Raw genomic sequence first — 24181 nt, 5'->3', positions numbered from 1 at the left:
TTTAAAGTTTTATAGTAAATTGAGAGAAACCTAGAGAAATAAAAGAAACTAAAGTGAAAAATAAGTGGTATGCGTGAGCGCGCTCGAGTTATTCTCTTTATTTTAAAACTTTTCAAATTGACACACGCTTAAAGCGGAAGAGAGTGAGAGAACTAAAATAAGAAATTAGTGATTAAAACAAATTATACGCTTAAACTATTCTCATATTTCTTCACAATAGTTTGTAAATTTTTTAAGTTATAGCTAACTTTCACCTCTTGTTTTACATTTTCTTAAATTTCATAGTTTCTCAATTATTTTTGTTGCTGTATCAACTTTATTAAAATATTAACTAATGATAATTTGAATTACCATGCTTATGTAAACAAACATTATTTAACACTAAATTTAAAAAATTATTCTGTTTAAACAATTTATTACAAACTTATGTTACTAAAGTTTATGACATTAAAAGAATTCGCAAGTAAAAGTTTTAAATTAGTTAATATACTTTTTCTTTGAACATTAGTGGCTATAATATAAAGCAAAGATTCAAATTTACAAGGAACTTTACTTTATTTCAAACAACTTTAATGTGTTTAATGAGTAAAATTAACTTGAAGAGAAAAAATTAATTTTAGAGATAATTATCTATAACTTATTTTACTTAGCTTTAAGTTTTTTTTAATGGTGTTTATGTACGTATAATAAGCCATTAAAAGAACATTATTTTTAATTACTTATGTGCTTTAAGATTTATTTATTCAATTAAAGCTTCAAGGTTTGTAAAAAAAAAGGCAAACTGGGAGATATTGTAAATAAAAATATTTTATAAACCTTCAACACAACAGTAAGTTATATTATTAACAGCTAAATACTCTAAATACTTTTCTGTTGTATAGATAACGAGCTTATTAAATATGTTTATTAATGAACAAGTGCACAACATAAAAACATTTTCCAAAACTATAACTTAAACTTTTTATATTGTTATAATTGGGAGTTGTAGCAAGTTTACAAAAACATTTTTAATTTGTATAGTTTAATTTCTTGTTTAAGTTTAAATTTCAGATATAAAACAAAAAAGCTGTTAAAAATTCACAAAAAAAAAATGGATTTGAGCTAAAACTAGTTTGTTAAAATTTTCTTTAAGGAACACAAAGGATTTATATGAAATTTCAAAACATAATACAAAATTTTAAAAAATACATGATAAAAACTACAAAAATAAGAATTTTCAAAGTTTAATAGACAAAAAAAACTTTAAGTCAAAACTTTTATTTTACAAAAACATATTTTAGTGAAACTTAACAGTTCAATCATTATTGCACTTATTATAGTTACTACAAAAATGCAAAAAATAAACTCTTGTTTTAAGAAATTTGTGCATTTTACATATAAAATTTTGTAAATATAGATATTAAAGAATTTCGAATAAAAACATGATCAGCATAACTGAAAACAGTAGAAAGCCTAGACAATAACTCAAGTAAAAATATTTCAAACTTAAGTGAAGTTTCTCAATTTTTTTTATAGATTTATATGAGAAGTATTTTGTCTTTTTAAGAAAAGCATGACTTTGTTAAAATTTGTGATTGTCATTTTCAATGAGCGCTTGCACAAAACTTGTAAAAATATTTTTGACCTGTATTAAACAAATAATTATAAAATGTTTGAAATTATAGGAATATTAAAATTAGGTTAGATACTCTGTCCATAAAATAGTTTATTTTCGTCTAACACTCAATATTAAGAACAATCTTTAAATAAAACACATGTGTATGTTGAGAAAGTAAATAAGAAAACCAGAAATATATCTACTTTTACAACGAAAAATTTTAGTAAAACGTATGAAAGTTTTAAAACATTCTTTACTTAATTTAATTGGCGTTTAAAATAAAGCATTTATAATAATTTATACTTTTGATTGAAATGCAATTACAGAAAGTATGACAACTTATTGGAAGTAAAAATAATTATTTTATAAGAAACATAAATATTTTAGTAACTTGAGTTTTGACTGAAATTTTTCAATAGTAAAGTAAAAACAAAATCAGACATTTATTAATTCTTGTTAGATACATCCTCTTTAAAACAAAATTTAAGCTATTTAGTTTAGTTGTTAATAAACACAATTGACTATACAACATGGATTTTGAGTGGTTTTACCTGTGCTTTTAACTAAATGTGATATTTTCATACATCTCGTTGACTTCAAAATGAAAGTTAGGTTCTTCCACAAAAGTACCTATAAAAAAAATGAAAAATTTTATTTTTTAAAACTCAGTTATATGGATAAATAAAAATTATTTAAATCATTAGGGTATAAATAACATATATTAATTTCACTGTTGTTAAATTTATCCAAAAACTGATTAGACTAAATCTTTAATTTAATGTTAGTAATTTTTGGTTATAAGAAAGTAGTAGTACATTTGTTGGCGTTTATAAGTAAATGAAGATGTTTATTTTTGAGTAAATAATTAAAAACTAATGTTATACCATATTTATTTAATAAAAGCTTAAATTAAAAAACTAGTTATATTTGCTTTGTCATCATAACTAAGCTTACTTGAATTTGGCGTGTAAATGAAGTCTTTCAGATTCTGTTTAAGTGTGTTTATTGCAGATCTAACCTGTAAAGGTTCGATCGTTATTTTTTTGAAGAAGAATATCTATTTGTCAAATAAAATGAACTAATAAATAAACAGTAAAAGTTTAGTCATGATTTATATTTAAGTTTAGCCATGCTTTAAATACTTTTTTATAATTTTAAGATTGTTTAGTCACGACTTTTGTTATAAAAAAAATTCACGTTATTAATAACACCTTTGGTTAAAATAAAATATAAAAATGTAGGTATATAATTATGACAACATTGTAACATATAATAAATTTATTGTTTATACCAAAAAACATAACAATTAACCATTAAAAAATGGTAAAAAGCATAAGGCTTCTATGAATAAAACTACTTAAGAAGCTTGTAACATGTTATATACAAGGTGTGTACAACTTGTTAATGCCATTAGGGATCTAAATTATTAAAAAAAAAACATTGGCTTTATTTAAAAAGAGTTTGCTAGAACATACTTTCTTTAGAAAAAATTAATTTTTTTTTGTTATATAAACTTTTTTATTAAATCCAGTCAACTGTAAAGTATGAAAATCTGTCTAAGTCAATTTTCTTGGCATTTATAGAAAAAACTAAAAGTCTACCACCTCTTTCAACTTTAAAACAATTTACTTCAAACTTTCAGAAAGAGATCTTGATATTATTTAAAAACACTTGTCATAAAAAGATTTATTAAAATTCAAATTATAATATTTTATGAACTATATAAAAAATTAAGTTCCTTTTTTTATTAAAAAGATTTTGTCAAATTAATAAGGAAAAATTAAAACTAAATGTTATAAACAGATTTCCCCCCCTCCCTATGGACTCAATTAACCAAATGATCTAATTAATAAAATTACAAAATCAAGTTTTGCAAAATCAAAAAAAAAACATCAAAAATTTCAAGTCTAAGTATAGTAATAACATAAAATAAATTTGTTACTAAACAATTAAATAGTGCTTAAAAATAGTATTTAATAAATTATGGAAACTATAATTGAAAAATATTAATGAGTTTTAAAGTAATTAAATAAAAAGGTATTTAGACATTGCATATAAATAATTGATTTCACAACATTAAGTTTCATTTATAATTTTTTGCTTTAAAAACCAAAGTTTAAAATAAAAGTAAGAAATTTATAATACTACAGTACAAAGCATATTATGACCAAAATTTTAAGTAAAGCTATTTGTTCATCTTATACTTCATAAAAAAAAACAACCGATATCGTAGTTAATTGAGTAAAAATAAAACTAAATCTTATTAACAAGTTATTTGCCTCCCTTCACCCCAAGGATCCCATTAAACCATTTAATTTACTTAATAAGTGAAAAGCAAATTTTGTTTTCAACTCAAAAATGTTATTTAAATATTTGCAAAATCTGATTATAACCCTTTAAAAATTATAGTCTAAGTTTATGGAAAATATTGAAAATTGCATTGCTAACTGTTGAAGAACAATACTTACAAGATTGTTAAAAAATATCAATTTTCAAATAATAAGTGAAATAGGATTTTAGAATTTACATGATAAATGATTATTTGTGCAATATTAAACTCAAATTACAAATTATAGTTTGAGAATTAACTAAAAAACATTTTTTATAAAAAACAGAAATGAAAATCTTAAATCCGCTTTAAAAACCTTTGCTTTAAAATATTCAGTAAAAAAAGCTAAGTTTTTCCAGAAAAAAAATTGTGTAGTTGATTTCAAAGTATTTATACTCAAATTTGTATTTTAAATTACTATAAATTGTTACATATAAAAAAAAACCTTTTAAGTTATCAACTGATTTCCAAGATTTCAGATATCTCTATTTTTGGGTTGTTAAACATCTAAAGGTAGTTTATCTTCTGAGTCTGGTGAGTTTTAAAAATACAATATTTAGTCTGTAACATAAAAATTATTAGTACATTTAACAAAATAGTTAAGTCATTAGATACTTACCTAAACTATTAACTAAAACTTAAAGAGCTTAAAAAATCTAAAAATTTCTCAAGTATTTACTGCAAACAAGATACATGGTTATCAACCTTTGATAACAGGGATACCCTCAACTTATATGAGCATTTACATATAGTTTATATAATTCAAAGATAAAACTACTACCAACTGACAATATATACATTAAAACAGCAAGTTTATAAAATTAAGGCAATTAAATAATTTTAATTCAAGAAAAAGTTGTAATTACTAGCATGAGACTCAACAAGTGTCAAAAATAACTTAAGTTAGCATGAGATTCTCATCATTTTTTAACAAACATGAGTTTTCCTGCGTGTGTACAACTCATAAGACAAAAAAAAAAGGTTTTAAGTGATTGAATTAAAAAAAAAAATAAGCAAAACATATTGGGTTTAAGAATAAAAATGCACTTTATTATACCTGTTAGCCACTCTTAATTTACAAAACTAGTTATAAAAAACTTAAATTGTGTACTATAATTTTTAATGACACTATGTAGATCGTTTGGTTGAATCAATCCAATCTATCAAGTAAAACAGCATTAGCCATATTTGACTTAACGGGTTTTAGTAATAACACTTAAAACATTAATGGTACTTGTTTATATAAAACAAAAGCTAAAACTAAATATAAAAACAACTAAAGGTTTATCATCATAACAAAAACGTATCATAATAAACTAAACTAGACAGTTTGAATAAATGTAAGCACCACAGTTTAAATTGAGCTAAGAATACATGTACTTGAATTTTTAATACTTGATTTAAATAGTTTTGTATAATTACTAGATTATTTAGTCACCATTTTGTTTTAAAAGTTTTTTTCACTCAATTAACCAAACCTTCAGTTGGTACAAAATTAAAAATCAAAGTATACAATTATGATAACCTTATGGCATAAAAACTTTAGTATTTAGATTTAAACACATAACAATTAAACATTAAAAAATGGTTAAGAGCATAAGGCTTCTATAAATAAAACTTTTAAAGAAGCTTATTATATATTTAAAGTGAGTATAACTTGTAATGAAAAAGGACATCAAAATAATTAAAAAACAAAACATTGGCTGTATTTAAAAGTATTTACTAATATATACTTACTCTATAAAAATTATATAATAGAAAAATTGAATAGTTTTTGAGAAATAATCTTTATTTTAAAAAAAATCCATTCTAGCTCTACAGTATAAAATCTGTCAAAGCCAATTTTCTCGCAATTCATAAAAAAATCATTGAAAAGCTACCTCATACTTAAATTTTAAACCAATTTACTTCAAACTTTCAGGAAAAATTCTTGATATATAATACAAACCACATGTCAGAATAAAGTTAAAGACAAATTAAAATACATAGGATCAAAAATAAAAAATAGTTTTATTTTTTGATTAATTTATAAAAAAAGTATGTTATATTATTAGGTAATAAATAAATTAAATGTAATAAACAAATCATTTACCCCCCTCCCTTTGCCCTCAATAAACTATTTTATCTAATTAATAAAATAACAAAACTAAGTTTATTCTATGAAGAAAACTTTGTTTTATACTAATAAATTTTAATTCAATTAAAAAAAAACATCATAAAGTTCAAGTCTAAGTATAGTAATAAAATAAGTGTTTTACTTAATTGTTGAATAATAATATTCAATAAAAAATGAAAAAAAGATATTGAACAATAACAATGCATTTTAAATTACTAAAAGAAATAATAATTTTGAAGTTACATATAAATAAAAGATTTTATGACATTAAATTTATAAAATTTATTATAAATGTAAAGTTTGAAATAAAAGATAAATATAAGATAATAAACACAATTTAAAACATATTATGACCAAAATTTTTAATAACTTGTTTATATGAATTTCCAAAAAACAAACAACCGGTATCTTAGTTTATTGAGTAAAAAATTAATCTAAATCTTATAAACAAGTGATTTGCTCCCCTCCAACCCTATAACCCCACTAAACCAATTTATCTACTTAATAAGTAAATAAAAGCAAATTTTATCTATGTTGCAAACTTTATATTGAACATAAAAACTCTATAATATTATTTGCAAAATCTGATAATAACCATTTAAATTGAAAATTGAAGTCTAAGTTTATACATAATATTGATAAATACATTTATAAACCATTAACTTACAATAAGTAATAAGTGAAATAGGATTTAATACTTTACATGATAAATGATTATTTGTGCAAAATTAAACTTTATTTACAAATTATTCTTTGAAAACTAACTAAAAATTAATTTTTCATAAAAATTACTGGTGAAAATCTTAAAACTGCTTTAAAAGAACTTTGTTTAAAATATTGAGTGAAATCAGCTGAGTTTTTCCAAAAAAAAATGTGTAGTTGATTTAAAAGTAAAAATAATCAAATATGTATATTAAATTATTATAAATTATTACAGATAAAAACAACCTTTTAAGTCATCAACTGATTCCCATGATTTCAGATACCTCCCTTTTTTAGGGGGTGGAACATCTAAAGGTGGTAAGTCTTCTGAGTCTGGTAAATTTGGTGTCAAAATTTTGACTGCTGTTACCTACAAAGATGCAAGTGCTTAAATGTTATGTTCATTGTGTTACTGAAGTATCATTAATACAATTCAGAAAAAAAATAGTAATTAGATACTTAGCTAAATTATTTATTAAAACTTAAAAAGAACTTAAATTTTATTCAATTTCTCATGCAATTACTGCAACACAAGATACATGGTTATTTAACCTTTGATAAACAGAATACCTTTAACTTTAATGAATATTTACTTATAATTTATATAAGTCAAAGATAAAACTAATACCAATTGACAATAAATACCATAAAACACCAAATTTATAAAATTAAAGCATTTCAAATAATTTAAATCTAAGAAAATTTAAAATTAGCATGAGACTCAACAAATGTCAAAACTAACTTAGATAGCATGAGATTCTCAACAGTTTTTAACAAGCATGATTTTCAGTAAGTGTGTACAATTCATAAGACAAAAAAAGGTTTAAACAGACTGAATTAATAAAAAATAAGCAAAGCAGACTGGGTTAAGTAATAAAAAACTCTTTATTATACCTTTAGCTACTCTTAATTTACAAAACTAGTTGTAAAAAACTTTTATTGTGCACTAATTTTTTTAATAAAACTATGCAGGTTATATATTAGTTTACCTAATTATTATAAAAAAAAAGATCCCATGGCTTTACCACATAAAAAATTAAATAGTTAAGTAGAATTCATCTAAATAACAAATAGTTTCATGGTTGTAAATAAAAGTATTAAGTTGTAAAAAAATGAATTTAGAGTAATTGTATTTCTTAAAATTTTTTTTTTAACTTACAAGTAAAAAATTATAATTTTATATTTACCTTTAGAAATTAAAGTACTTTGATATATAAATGTAAATATAAGTAGAATTGAAAAAAAAAAGTTTAGCTAAATACCATAAGTTTTGTTTTTTTCATCAAAGTTGAGAAAAAAAGTTCTAAAAGATGAAAAACCATAAATAAAAAAGTTTAAATAATCTGTAAAATTATTTATATTCAATACTACTAAGTTTTTATTCAAGTTTATTTTCTTCATACAGGGTTGCAAATCGTTTTTGAAAAAATTTTTTCAGGTTTTCTAAATTTGTTCCAGGTTTTTAAAAGTACAAATTTTTGGGTCTATTTCAAGTCTAAAAGTTAAGTTTAAGGTGAGAAACTGTTTTGAATAGTATAAAAACATTGAAAAGATACTGTAAAGCTACTTTAAATTAAAAAAAATATGATGACAAATTTTTTTATATATATGACAGATTTTTTAAGTCAAATCTAAATTTTGCTATTGAGCATGTGAAAGTTGTTAAAATTCCAGGTTTTTCAGGTTATTTTTAGTGATTTTTGTTCAAAATTCCAGGTTTTTTTAAGTTTTTTTTTCAAAATTTCCCAAGTTCTAGGATTTTCATGAATTCCAGGTAAAGTGGCAAGTTGGCAAAAAACATAAATGTATAACATTTATTTTTTCCAAATTTACTATTCCATTATTATTTACAACTAACAGTGAACACATTATTTATATTTAATTTATTCATTAGATGACTAAAATTAACCTTATTTAAATAAAAAATATAAACTAACATTAAAGGCATTCATACTTATAAAAATAATTTGGTTTTTTATTGTTAATTTAAATAATGTGTACAAAAGTTCTTTTTTCTTAAAGACTTGTTTTAACAACATTTTCATTCATACAAAATTTAAAATCCTACTGCCGGGGATTTCCCATTTTTTAGTTTTAGTTTTAACTAAAAGGCGGCGCTTGTTACCATGTCTGGTCCTGAGTCACCTGGAAATTTTTCAAATACGTAGAAAAAAATTAACATGTTTTCGATATCAATAAAAATCAAGTTTTTAACAAAAATGGCTATAAAACAAAGTATTGAAACTAATTCACCTAAGTCTCATTCAATATATATGAATACTAGCCTAAAATTTTATAAGTCTTAAAACTAGCCTGATGTATTAATTAATAAATTAAAACTAATATATATTGAATAAGGTTATATTTAAGTAAATTAATATGTCTGAATTGGAAATAAAAAGTATCATTGAAAACTGCAAAGTTAGTAAAGCAACAAAGGAAAGTTTGCTACAACTAGGAAGAAAAAATGATGCAAAATTTCAATCAATGGAAAAAGAAATCCATAACTTGAAAACTCAGTATGAAACTAAAATCAAGGAACTTGAAATCAGTATCCATAATACACAAACAACTCATGAGGAGGTCTTCAAGAAACAAACTACAGAAAAGTCTCTTGATCACAAAATCAGTTAACTAAATGAAAGTTTTATGAAATTTAAAACAGAGTTCTGCAAAAAGTTTGATAATTTTGAAAAGAAACTTTCAATGTATGCAGAAGCATCAACAAACTCCTTTCAAAAACAACCAGACTTTATTAGTAACATTGACAGTAAATTGTCACTAGTAACACATCAAATAAATGCTGAAACTGAAAGGAAATTGAAAGAAAAAAAATCTTTAAATGTCATAGTATTTAATATTCCCCAAAACATTAGCAATACATCAGTTTATACGGTAGAAAATGCAAAAAATGACCTGAATAAAATACAAAGTTCTCTAGGTTCCAACAAGATAGCTGAAACTGAATTAAATGCATTATACCGTATCGGTAAATACAACTGCAATAAAACGAGACCAATAATTTTGAAGCTACTGACACAATCTAGCAGAAAACGACTTTTGAGTCTAAGAAACCTTAAAATACAGCATCTGGGAAAACAAATTAGTATCTACATTAACATTGATCGAACAAAATTAGAGATGGAACGTTTTAGAAAATTGAGATTTGAACTAAAACAAAAACAAGCAGAAGCTAAAAGTAAAAATTTGAACATAAGATACGTTATAAAACAAAACAAAATAGTTGAAAGTACTCAACTGCCCTTTCGGTTTAACGCCCAGGATCTCTGGGCCTAATAAGTCAAGCTTCAACACTGACATGCACCTTAATTCATATTTAATCTTTAATTGTTCTAATACTAAGGCCTCAGGCACTGTTTTTTCTAATAGTTTAACCTCTAGTAGAGGTTTATTTTTAAATGTTTCATATAGTAATTTAAGATCTATATTAAACAAGATAAGCTTCATTGAATGTTATATGTATACGCAAAATTTAGATTTATTTTTTTTAACTGAAACATGGTTAAATTCAAATGCTATTGATTCAAATTTTTGTCCTCTAGGGTATAATATAATCCGTAATGACAGAATAGGCAGGGGAGGAAGCGTTGCTGTTATATTTAAAAACTTTTTAAAATTAATTGAAGTAAAAACTAATTTTGTTTCATCTGATGTTTTTGAATTTTTATGTTTTGATTTGATTCTTAAAGGACTCAAATTGAGATTTTTATGTGTCTACATCCCTCCAAGTTCCTCTAAATCTCTAGCTGTTGTTTCAAACATGATCGACTTAATCAGAAACCTTATTCCAAAACAGTCTCCTTTTTATATTTTAGGTGACTTTAATTTGATAAATATAGACTGGAATATTTCAAGCACAACCTACAATGACTGTCACAAATGTTTTATTAAATTTTGTTCAGATAATCTCCTTACACAACTTATTGACTCACTTACCCATAAGAACGGTAATATCCTCGATTTACTGCTTTGTAATTATATGGCATTAGATAGAGTTAAGTTTCATTTGGTTGATTCACCTTTAACATATATAAATGATCACAATGTTATTTTGTTTGGGATAAGTGTTCACTAAAGTAAAAAACCATCTCCTAAATCACTCTATCCAAATTTTCGTAAAGCAAATTTTGAGAATATTAATAAATTTTTATCTGAAATAAATTGGAAAGTTCTTTTTAACAACTCAAAAAATCTACAAATGTTTTATGATAAATTTATCAAAACAATAAACTTTTTAATCAAACAATTTGTGCCTTTGATTAAACAAGACAGAAAAGTGAAAACATATCCTTCTGATATAAAAAAGCTGTTAAAAGAAAAACTAAAACTCTACAAACAATGTAAGTTAGATAAGCAGATGATAGAAAAATACAAAACTGTATCAAAAAAATATGAAAAAGCAGTGAAAGTGTTCAACATAGAACATGAAAAACGTTTTTGCCAAAACGTAAACTCAAAAAAATTCTACAGCTATGTAAATCAAAGCTCAAGTTAACACCTTCTTTACCTGTATTAATTAATGAAAATAATTTTCCAATAATATCAGAACTTGATAAAGCCTCTTTTTTAACAAGTCCTTTCAAAAGGTATTTATTAAAGATTGTGATGACAAAAATTTTAAACTTGTTAGTAAAAAGTGTTTGGAAATGAAAAACTTCTTCATAAGCAATGATGAAATAATTAAGTCTGTTAATCATTTAAAAGATAAAATAATCAGAACGCCTGAAAACATTCCTTCATATTTTAACAAACGTACTATTTATTCCCATTTCTTCCAATTTCACTAACTTTTAATTGTTCACTAGCTACATCCTCTGTACGAAACCAGTGGAAAGTCTCATATGTCATACCAGTGCACAAAAAAGGTAGTAAGTACAACCCTTTAAACTACAGACCCATTTCTTTGACAAGCAGTTTTTGAAGAATTTTCGAACATATAATTTCTCTAAAAATACCTGATCACCTTTTTATAAATAAGCTAATTTCACATAAACAGTTTGGTTTTCTACCTAATCGATCATATAGTTATCAACTGTTGATTTGCTTACACTCATGGTTGGTTTCATTTCTAAGAAATAAGTCAACTAAAGTTATTTACACAGACATTCAGAAGGCTTTTGACTCTGTATCCCATTTTAAACTGTTAAAGACTTTAACTCAATACAAAATTCATAAAAGTTTAGTTAGCTGGTTCAAAGAGTTTCTTGAAAACAGAACCCAAAAAGTAGTTATTGGTAACACTTTTTCAGAGTTTTTACCTGTTTTCAGTGGAGTGCCTCAAGAAGGGGTTATTGGCCCACTTTTATTTATAATTTATATCAATGATATAGCTTTGGAAGTAGATGTTGATAGCAACATAAATCTCTTTGCAGACGATACAAAAAATTTTAGCCATTCTAACACAATTCTACGAAAATCTTAGGATAAAATTTATCATTGGCTAAAAGAAAGAAAACTAGTTTTAAATCCTAGTAAATGTCAGGTTCTAAACATTCAAAAAAATACATCTAGTATCACTTCTGAATTTAGAATAAACAACATAAGGTTACCTTCAACTAAAGTGTTTAAAGATCTTGGAACTTTTATTGCAGAAAACCTAAAATGGAACCACCATATCAATTACGTTTATCAAATTGCATCAACTATTTCTTTTCAAGTTTTAAAGAGTTTTAAGTCTACAGATATAAACATACTAAAAAAAAATTATCTCGTTTACGTTCGTCCTAAGTTAGAATACAACACACCAATTTGGTCTCCATACCTGAAGAAAGATATTAACCTCCTTAAATCCATTCAAAGAAAATATACAAGAATAGTCTTCAACCGTTGCAACATCTCATACACATCTTATTTTGATAGGCTCTCAAAACTTTGTTTTAAATCTTTAGAGTATAGAAGGATTGAGTTTGACTTAGTTACTTTTTTCAAACTGATTAATAGTGAAACTACAATTAATTTACAGTTTATTTTTGAACCTCATAAATGTACTTATTTACTGAGAGGTAACAACAGAAAATTTACATGCAGACATAATTTCAATAATAATGTTTGGCATAATTCTTTTTTTTATCGTTCAGTTGAATTATGGAACAAGCTCCCAAAAGAATTAGTTTTTTGTAAAAAAGTTGAGCATTTTCGGTTAAGGTTAAAAAAGTCTGATTTAAATAAATATTTTGTCAGCAAAATTCATAAGTAATTTTTTTTTGTTATTTCTTCATTAACCACTGGTTGTATTTGTCTAATTTGGTTTGACCTATAGCTTTATTTTACTAGCGGCGCCTTTCCTCTGTGTATAACAAAACCTGTTCCTTAATACATAGTTTATTGGCCTGTTAAAGTGCTTGGGGCCTTGGGTTCTTAAGTTTTGTTTATAGTCAGTGTTCTCAACATTTATCAGCTACTACGAAAGTTCAACAAACGCTGAGTTATCTGAGTATTAAAGATTTGAAAGTAAATATAAAGCAGGCTCTCCTAACAAAAGTGAAAAACATTGTTCACATAAAAGCGGTTCTAGTTATACGAACAAAAGTGAAACAAGTTGTATGGATAAAAGTTAAACCAGTTACTCAAATGAAGGCTGAACCAGTTGTTCAAATAATGTGAAGCCAGTCGTTCGAATGAAAAGGAAACCAGTTTGGAGTGAAACCATTTGTTCGGGTGAAGTTGAAGTAGGATATTGTTGTTCTCTTTTCGGAAGCACCGGAATTATAAATTTTGTGTTATAATTTTTGTGTTTTTATGTTAATTTTTAAACTTTAATTAGTTAGACTCAATTTTTTTTCATTTTTAATGTACAATTTTGGTTTATTTTTGTCTTTTTGTTGTATGTCTTTCTGTATAAGTGGCCTAGGTTTTGATGCCTGGGTCCTTCGTATGACAATAAACTTACAATAATAATAAAACTACCTTGAAGTTATCAGAACCTCCAAGAGATTTTCTAAACTTTTAGAATACCCTTGTTTCCCTGAGTACCCTGAGTGTTTGGCAACCCTTGATTGGTATAATTAATAAAAGATAACAAACAAATTATTTAAAACTACATGGGTTTTGTAAATTATACTTCTGCACTAAAAACAAAATAAAATTAGCCAGATCATTTATCAAAAGCTTTTCTCTTTAAAGATATATAACAAATAAAGTTCTCCACTTATTGCTTAAGACAAGGTTGCTATATTTTTTGGCAAATTTTCTCCAGGTTTTCAAAAGGTTCCTCGCGGTTTTCGAAAGTACACATTTTTGGATGTATTTTTGGTTTAAAGTTTACTTTGAGGTTAAAATCTGTGTTAAGTTTTATGAAAACATTCCACAAATACTGTAAAGCTGGTTTAAAACTGATTTTTTTTATAAAAAATGTGATGATGCTAAAAAATATTTAAAATCTATATGATAAATTTCATTGTGTCAAATCAAAATTTTAGTACTAAACATCTAAAAGCTGTTAAATTCTAGGTTTTTAGTGATTTTTGTTCAAAAATCTAGGTTTTTTTTTATTTCAAAAATTCAAGATTTTTCAAGGGTTTTAGTCTAAATTGTAAAATTCCAGAGTTTTAGGATTTTTATAATTTAAACTGTAAAACAAATACCTTTTTTAGGACTTTTACAAGGACTCTGTAAAGAGAATGATACAACTTTAATTATTTTAAGATTTTGTTTTTATGACAATCTTTTACTCTAAAAAATAGAATACCAAATAAATAAAAAAAAAAGTTAAAAAATTGAGAGCATTGTATGTTGGTGGACAAACATCCAAAATCTCAGTTGGGTCTTGCTGACTGTCTGTAGGAAGATTGTCAACCTGACTTTTTTACCCATATTTTTCCTGCAGATTGGGTGACTTCCTAGCACGTTTATGCTTAGGACTCTCTGCGGGCAGTTTGGTGTTTGTGTTACTTAACTTAGATATAATAAAAATAAACTGCTTTTATACTAACTTATAATGTAACAGTGAATTTTATCTGTCAGTACTATAGACTATTTTAGACTACTTTTTATAAATTAAGCAGTATTATATGAGTCAAGTTTCTTTTATACAAAAGAACCATCCAAAAGTTTTGTAAAACATCTTACTCAAAAAATATAATCTGCTTTCAAAACTTTTATAAATCACTAGGCAAATGTTATTTAGTGAAATGTTGCATCATTGATTTTAAGCTTTATTTCTCATGACTGCAGCAAGCTCTAAATGTTTTCTTACTAATCAGAGTTCAACAATGAACAACAAAAGTAGTTGCAGCAGTTCATTGCAAATTAATAAATATCTTATTGTTAATAGATTTTTTAACTTTTATAACATTGTTATATTAACTACTATAGTTAGATATTATTATTAGATATTAATATTTTTGAAGTTTTAATTCAAATGTTATTAGTTAAAGTTACCAGCTAAATAAATAGTAAAATGTTAACAAAAAATGTTTAGATAAAAGTATTCAAACATCTGCTCTAATGTTACATATTTAAGTTGCATTTATATTCTTTGTTTATAATACTACAGCAGTTCATAACAACGAACAACCATAAAAAAACTAAACAAATGATGAAAAAATAAGAGCGTTTATCCAAAAAGCAGAAATTAAACGCCTTAACTATTTACTTAAGTTTTTTTGTGAGTCTAACAAAAATAATATTTCATAGCTTTTATACTTTGTGCAAGACTCTAAATCAAAATTTATTATGCTTTTATAAGTTAGAAAGCCCATTTTTTTATCTACCCAAGCGTGAAATCATTAACTAATTTTACATTTCATCTAACTTTTGACAACAATTAAGTAAAATTCAAAACATTTTAAGTTGACTACAGAGTGCAAAATTTCGGATTCTGCCAAGTCCAAATCTTATTTTGAAATTAGGATCCGGCCTAATCCGAATCCAAGTTCGAATGTTTGATATGGTAGATCACTAGTTAAAACTATTTGTTAGGGTAATAATTACAAATTACAACTAAAAATTGAGGTTTTTTAGTCTAAAAGTGTAGCTTGGAATAAACTAATTTAAAATTAACCTTTTCACCTTAAATACATTTACCTATTAATTACACTTTCCTTTCCCAAAATTTAAAAATGAATTTTAGTTTACCTACAGCAAACATGCATTAACAGAATTTTATATTCTAACTTAGTTTAAAACACTGTTTCAATCAAAAAGTATTAAACAAACCAAGTAATCAGAAATTTCTGTATTGTACTCTACTATGTAAAATTAGTTGACCTTTTTTAAAATCTTCATAATCAATCTATTCAGGATTGCCACTGGTTTGTTCAAATTTTTTTTCAGGTTTTCCAAATTTCTTCCAGGTTTTTAAAAGTACACATCACATTTTTGAGTCTCTTTTTAGTTTTAAGTTAATTTCTATTTAAGAAACTGTGTTAAATATTATAAAAACATTGAAAAGATACTGTAAAGTTGTGGTTTTAATAAAAAATCTTAGACGATGACAAAAAATCTTAATTATATGATAGATTTTTGTGTCAAATCAAAATTTTACAACTGAAAATGTTAAAATTATTAAAAATTCCAGAATTTTCTAGTTTTTTTTGATCAAAATTCCAGGTTTTTTAGCCTAAATTGTCAAATTCCAGGTTTTTCCAGGTAAAGTGGCAATAATGTCTATTGCACTATATTTTTAAGTAATTGTTAAAGTTAAACATTATTTATAATATTAGTTTTAGTAATTTATCTCAAAACCTAAACAAATAGAGATGATTATTTTTCAAAAGAGCTACTTCAGAGTATATTTTTATTATACATAACTGTGGCACTAGTTGTTGTAAACTTTTTCTTCATTTATTCTAAGACTAAATAAATTTTAAAAAAGAAGAAAAATTGAGTACCATAATTCATTTAAATTAGACTTTTATTGATTGATAACTAATGATTTCATTCAGATTATTCCTAGGTTTTACAAGAGTTTTAGCCTAAATTATGATATACTAGGCTTTTCCAGGATTCCACTTTTTTTTTTTTGGAGCCTTCTAATTAGCCACAGTTATCCTAAGTTGTTCCAAGTCATTGTGTTTATATTAACTTTTAACTATCTTAAGTTGCTTAAGTTACTAAATTGGCAACTGTGGTAAATTGTTTTAACACCTACAAACTTTGTTGTTATATTTGTTTTGCATGTAGTCTAAAACTTTAAATATTTTTATATGTTGCCAAATCAAAAGACAAAAATAAAGCCTGGAAACAAATATAAATAAATAAAAATTTGAAATTTAATTTGATTAGTAATACTGTAGTTATTTATTTGTGTACTATAGTTGCAGCTATATGTAAAAAATAATTGATTTATGATGTTATAACTACTTATTATTTCTAATTTTTTTTTTGTTATTTTCTTATACAGGAAATATTATTCCATAGCAATAAAAAACATTTAATTTAGACTGAGCAAAAACAATGTGTCATATATTTTAAAAGACTAAATTAAACTATGCATAGAATATAATACATTTTAAAGATAATGCATTTGTATTTAATGCTAGGATGCTAATTCACTAGAGACTTTTTAAGAACTTACCAAAAGTTTAAGCAGCAATTTTATAAACAACTTTCTAAATACAAAATAAATTGTATTAGATATTACAGAATTTGCAATGAGCATTTGTTTAACTTTAAGGACTTTTTCATCATCTTTATTATTACATTAACTTTATTTTTATTTACCCTAATAAGTATCTATTCCACAGTTTCCTATCCAAAATTTTAAAAATAATATATTTTACAAAAACATTTGTAATCCATAAAAATACCAACATATCAAATTGAGAATTAAAATAAAAATAATAAAAATTGTTGGTATAAGCATTTATAGTGAATGGGCGATGTAAATAAAAACTTTTCTATCAAAAATAACTGCAGCACTGATTTTTTATTTCTATTTTATTTATTTTTATGTTAGATTTAATATTGAAAACCTAAGAAATATCATATAAAATAAAGGTTTAATATCAGTTTAAGTTATATAAAACAATTTAAAGAACAAAAATACTAAACTTATTTTAGTAAACTTAGAGTAATAATATAAGTAACTAACTTGGTAAAAAATTAAAATACTTAGTCTTAGACTATATAACTTTTAAATAAAAATTTCAAAGTAACTAATTGTAATATATATTGCAGCTTTGATTTTTTTCTTATGTACATTTAGTATAATCTAAATTCAATCAACTAAAAATTGAAAACATATAACTAAAAATCTGTACTTTACAGTGTACATACATTTTACATACTAAGTTAAGCAAGTGAATGTACAAAACTAAAATGGTTTTTATTAACTTCAAAAATGGTTTCTAACAACCGACTTAACATTAGTGCATCAGAGACTGAATACTTAGCTTTAATTAACATATTAAAATAGCCAACTTAATTACTTAATTAAGAAACCGTACTGTTTTATAAATTAAACTACTATAAAAGGTAAGTAGAAACCATAATTAATTAAAGTGAAATATACATAATTTTCATAATGATATAGTTTAACTGTTCTCTAAGTTTGTTGATTAAAATAAATTTAATAGTAATTTTTAGGCCTAAAAAACTAACTTTAACTTAAATTGTAAATCAAAATTAGAATTTTTAATAGCAAGTATAAAAATACATCATAGATAAAAATTGTTTAAAATTTGAATAGTTGAAAAAAAATCTACACAAAAAACCAACGTGAAATAGTTAAAGTATTAATTATAATTACAATATCAGTATAGAAATTTTTTAAATATTACGTTGTAAATTTTAAGAGATCTGGAAAAAATTAAATTATAAAATTTTGTGTTAAAAGAAAAAAGTTCAAAATTTACCCACTGTTCTCATCATTTATATACTATATTCTACTGAAACATAAAAAACCCTCAAAGCAGCTTTTTTCATAGCTGGTATTTTTTAACCTAAAATTTAAAAAAATCTTAGATTTAGTTAAAAGTTTTAAGACATTTTATAAAACAAAATTATTTGTACACACTTAATAAAATTACTTCGATGCATTTGCAGCCTTATTTTACTAATCTTTCTGTTTGAAAGGGTTTTATTATTTACCTTATTCTAGTATATTGATTCTGAAGCTTTTCTTAAGTTTATAATATTTTTATTATATTTTGAAATAAATTAATCGTATATAACTAGCAAGGTTTGAAAACTTAATTAAGTATTTTAGTTAAACAAAATCAACTACACACTGAGACAAACACTGAACAAATTTATTAACATCTGCACAAGATTGATACTTAACACCTAACTTTGCGAAAATGATATATTAGATCGATTTCTCTTTAAAAAATAAGTTAGTATGAATGAAAAATAAGAGTTATGTTCATTTTTAATAGTTTTAACCCTAATGCCATAACAGTAAAAGTGTGCATATGTTTGTGTTTGAACTTTTTTTTTAAACATTCAAAACTCATTTTCTTTAGAGTGTTGTTATCAAGTAAGATGTTTATCATTTTTGTGACTTTTTTCTTTACTTCCTAGCTTTCAGTTTAAGAAGCACATTCACAACACTTTTCAGTATTTAAGAAAGTGTTGAGATAATATGAACAAAAGGCGTATTGCTGATGTTAAAGTGTATTTAATTTAAATTTTCTAAAAAAAATTTTTAATTTAAGCCTTTTGACATATTTTTGCAAAGTTTAACCTACAAACACAACTCTGTATATCAAAATATACTTGTGTTTTATGGACGTTATTACTTACAACTTAATTTCACACAATTTAACATACATTTTACTATAAAGAGATTTAATGTAACATAACTTTTTAAAAACCTTATAGATTATAAAAGTAATAACAAAACCAAAAAAAGTGTAAAGCACGTATAGTAATAAATACAGAGTATATCTACATAAAATACTTTTATTTTAAGTCACACATTTTATTAATTGTTATTAAAATATAATTTTAAGTCTAAAGTATCGTTCAATATCCATTTTTTTTTCGGAGACTAGATTTTATATACATAAACCATTATTGTTTTTATCATCAATGTTGTTTTAAATATTTTTGTTATATAGGTAAATTTTTAATTAATATAACTTTAAATATAGCGTTGTACTAAATATAAAATTAAATTTAATGTTTTACTGAAAAATCAACTTTATTTTTTTGTTCAAGAACCCGTTGTTTGATTATAGGTTTAAAATGTCAACAAAAAAAGCTCTTATACAGAGTTTAAAATGCTTTTTAGTTTTTAGACCACCGGTTTAAACAAATAACGCTACTTACTTGCAAACAAAATTCAAACTTTTGCTTTGATGAAAAAGTTGTGGTTTTAAATTAAATTATGTCCTTATATTTCAAAAGAAAATAACAACTTAAACCATGTATGTAGTAAATTTCATAAAACTAAACCATTGAGGTATAAAAGCTTATGTGTACTACACAATCCAGTTTATTGTAAAATTAATTTTAACTAATATCATCTATTTCATACGGTGGCAATTTTTAACTTCTAACATGGGAAACAATAAAAAACATTGATCATTTCAATTTATTGATACATAAATAGCTATAACATTAACTTAAGATAAAAATTCACAGTAATTAACTTTTAACAGTTTAAATATCTTGCATTGAAGTTTAAAAATAAAACAGTAAATAATTCTATAAGCTAATACTTTTTTTCTGTTTGTAAACTACTGGAAAGAATTTAAAAACAAGTGTTTTTAGTTTCGTTTAATTGTTGATAAATATATTAATCCTATACATTTAATATACAAGTTAAAATAAAATAACGTTTTTCGAAATCATCAAAACATAAATACGTTAGAATTGACATACGTACTAGAAAGACAACTGCTTTTATTTAACTATATTGGTTAATTGTTAATTAAAAACAACTCGTCATTTATCAAAGTTGTAACTTTGTAAAAAAGATTTAAGTTTTGGCTCTGTATTATTTTTCATAAAACTATAGAAAGGGTGTTAAGTAATAAAACTTTGGTGTGAACCGGAGGCGCGGGAGTTACACTGGCCTCTTAAAAATAGAAAAGAAGTAAAAAAAATGCACTGTCCTTATTCTTTATTTTTTTGCTTAGTTTGTTTTTTATTCAACTGTGTTTATGTAGTACTTGAAAAATAAACCATTTTTTTTATTTTTGAATACCAAATATACAGGTTCAATATACGGTGCGTAAACATCATTGCGTACCGGCTTTGATGAATAACTTCATAAGGATTTTTTTTCATGTATCAAGTAAAAAAGCAAATAGTTTATTTTATCAACACGTATACAAACAAGATAAAAAATATTGTAAAGCTTAGATTATTATAAATCGTGAGACAAGCTTAAAGTTTGTTGTCATTAAATTTTGATCTTACAAAAGACAAGAATACGAGTTCCAATACATCTAAGTGTAAGTTTAAGAAAATGAAAGTTTGTCATTAAAGAAACTTTTTTTTCAAGAAATAAAAATTGCTTCATATTTTTATTTTAATTTTCAAATTTTAGTTAAAGTTTGTTTATTTATATAAATCAATTTAAACAGTTCTAAACTAAATAAATACTGTTAAAATATCTACATACGCGTCATTTTCAAAACGCTACTAAATTGAAATGCAGTACTTAGTTAATGAAATAGTGAGATTTAATTGTATATAATTTTAAATAACTAAACAACAGCAAGATAATATACAAGTTTTTTTGTTTCTACTATATAAAAGAAGTGTTTAACAAACAATTGATCAGTATGTTTCTAACAAGTACAGCTATTCTAATAAGCTCATTATCCTATGTGCATAATAATGGTTTTTTTTCGTTGATAGGGTCAAGTCTAGTACTAGCTCTACGAGCTAGTATGTATATAAGCCGTTATCCAACAAATTATAAACATGTTATTAGTATTAGAAAAATTATTGTAGTAACACACAAGACGGTATTGACTTTAGAGTCACTTTGTAAAAAAAGATATAGAAGCTGTAAAAAGTAACAAAATAAATAAACTATTAATTTAGGTTACAAGTTACACATAGATATTTTAGACTTACTAAATTAAACCGTTTTCAAAACAGTATTTTCTATGAAAGTAAAATGTCAATGAAAACGAAATATTAATTCAAATTACAAAGTTGAAACTGTAGTAGATATTTTGGAACTTCTTTATGTCGCGAACCAATTATTAATAGTACAGTTTATTTTAAGAAATTTATACTACTTGCCAGTGGCGTCGCGTGGTATTTTTTTTAGGTGGTGCAGAATTTAAAAAAATATCAATTATTTTAATAAAAATATGTTTTTACTTTCAAGTTTGAAAACAACTGAACTTTTGCTACACCTGAAGATAAGCTTTGCTTTTAAGGGCATAGGGGAGATGAAACAATTTGATCTTATTTTATGTAGTTTTTACTAAGCTACAAGATGCTTTTTACAGATTTTAAAAATTCAGTATATGTTTTAAGATATAGCCGGTCAAAGTCAAAGGCAACAAAAGGTTCATAATGGGAGGCACAAACTAAAACAGTGTTTAAAAAAATGTTTTACCCCCCCCTTTATGCCCTTAACATCTACTTAAGAATTATTTTACTGAAATTACTTTATACAGTTTAAATTTAACTACAAGTCATCTTTTATCAATATAAAAAATTCTTAAAATTTTTGAGATATGGTAATTCACAGTCAGAGGTACAAATGAATCCTTATTTTTATAATATAAACTCAAACAACAAATAAATCAAATCACTAAAATCATATCTTTTTTTTATAAGTTGGCCTCAAAATCTTTAGATGTTTCTTTTATAAAACAAAAAAAAATTGCTAAATTAGATATTTAAAACACCAAGAAAAAAAAAGTTATAACAAAAGTTTTTTTTTTGTATATATAAAAATATATATTGATACTTAAAAATTGAAAACTTCTCTTCAACAAAAGTATAAAGTTTTAAAAAAATTAGGATGAAAAAGTTTAATTAAAAATTGTTTTAAAAATGATGGAGAATATAGGTTTTCAGTTAAATTGTATTTTTTGCTGTTTTGGTTTGCTCCTTGTATAATAAACCATTGTACTCTCTGGCTTTGACTGGTTGTAACTAAAAGTTTAATTGGAAATTTCAAGTTTATTAAAGAGTAACTATTAGCTTTCTGAAAAAGTTAAAATAAGAACAACATGTAAAAAAGTGCCTATACACCCTCCCCCTTACTCCTCACTAATTTGCACATTTTTTTTACAAACATTAACATTTTTATTAACTTTTTTTCTAATTTTAATGTTTTTTGTTGGAGGTTTAAAATTCAATAGTTTTTTAAGGGTATCTTTTCTTTATTTAATATTTATTTGTTTTTCATTTTGATGACAGTATTTTTCTCAGGAGCTCAACTTTTTTAAGTTTAGTTGTGAGGTTGTTGAACTTTTCAAGAATTTTAAAGATAATTTATAAATATGTAACCATTATAGAAGTAAAAGTTTGGTTAGTTAGTTTTCATGTGGCCATAGGGGTAAAACAATTATTTTTTAATTTTAAATAACCTTGTTATTTTAGAGTTAAAATTAAAACTGCTTTAGTCAGCCTAAATATTTTTCTAATTTGATCTGTTTTAATTTATCTTGGGTCATCTTGAGTTTTTAACATTTATAAGTCCTGATTATGAGGCAAGGCAACCATGTTTCAACAATTTTATCTAAAATTTTTGCTTTGTTTATGAAAAAATAAAACCAAAAGTTATATAAAGTAGAGGTAGACTAAATTTTCCTAAAATGTTAAACTACTCTAAGTAATCAAAGTTTCTAAATTAAGGCTATTTACTTTATTTAAATATGTTACTGTTTCAATAATACTATTTTTTATTTATTATAAATCTAAAATATTTTTCTGTAAGAGTGAACTAGAAGTTTATAATAAACTTCTTAATTCTTTTTTTCAGAACTTGAATTTTATTATTTATTTTATTAACTTTATGATAACAATAATCAGTTATAGTTAAGTTTATGTATGCAGATTAAAATAAAAAATCAAATTTTTAAGACTTTGGTGATTTAGGGTTTTTATCTTTTTTTTCAAAATATGCAATTTATGACAAATCTTTTAATAGAAGTGATCTGTTAAATTTAAAAGATCATGTGGGTACATAAACTCAAGTTTAATCCTTTGAAGTAGCTTGCTTTGTTTTTATTTTATGTTTACAATAGCTTGTAGATGATACTTAAGCAAGTCCTGTTTTAGGGAATTTTCAACTTAGCTTACTTACCGCAAGATATTGATTTTGCGGTAATTCTTGAAGAAATTTTGCTTTTTTGAGTTCATTTGCGGCAGTCAGCTAAGAGTTTGCGGCAGTGAAGTGGGCAAAATGGTCGTTTTCAAAATTGAAGTTTTAAAAGAGATTTCGTTCAAAAAAATAACGAAAACGTTATAGATACTTATCTTTTTTCTTAGAAAATTTCAAGGTGGTGCAGTTGCGGCAGTGCAACACCCCACGCGACGCCCCTGCTACTTGCTA

General features: G+C 24.2%; 1 long non-coding RNA gene across 3 annotated transcripts; it reads right to left on the bottom strand.

Annotated features, from left to right (window-relative positions):
* Positions 1-1369: 1369 nt before the first annotated feature.
* LOC145838649 (uncharacterized) lies at positions 1370-17449 on the bottom strand. 3 transcript variants are annotated; one of them, XR_014370043.1, is made up of 6 exons: positions 17282-17449; positions 6991-7114; positions 4372-4457; positions 2552-2615; positions 2149-2227; positions 1370-1624 (listed from the first exon to the last, which is right to left on the bottom strand). It is a non-coding gene; the product is annotated as an uncharacterized LOC145838649 (long non-coding RNA). The 3 variants fall into 3 exon arrangements; XR_014370045.1 differs by lacking the exon at positions 17282-17449 and adding an exon at positions 7487-7578; XR_014370044.1 differs by lacking the exons at positions 1370-1624; positions 2149-2227; positions 2552-2615 and having other exon boundaries at positions 4449-4487.
* Positions 17450-24181: the final 6732 nt, after the last annotated feature.

Source organism: Thalia democratica, chromosome 6 (genome assembly GCF_965202585.1).
Source record: "Thalia democratica chromosome 6, ktThaDemo2.hap1.1, whole genome shotgun sequence".
Classification (NCBI taxonomy): domain Eukaryota; kingdom Metazoa; phylum Chordata; class Thaliacea; order Salpida; family Salpidae; genus Thalia; species Thalia democratica.
Note: the sequence above shows the minus strand (reverse complement) of the source record. Positions and strands in the feature narration are given on the sequence as shown.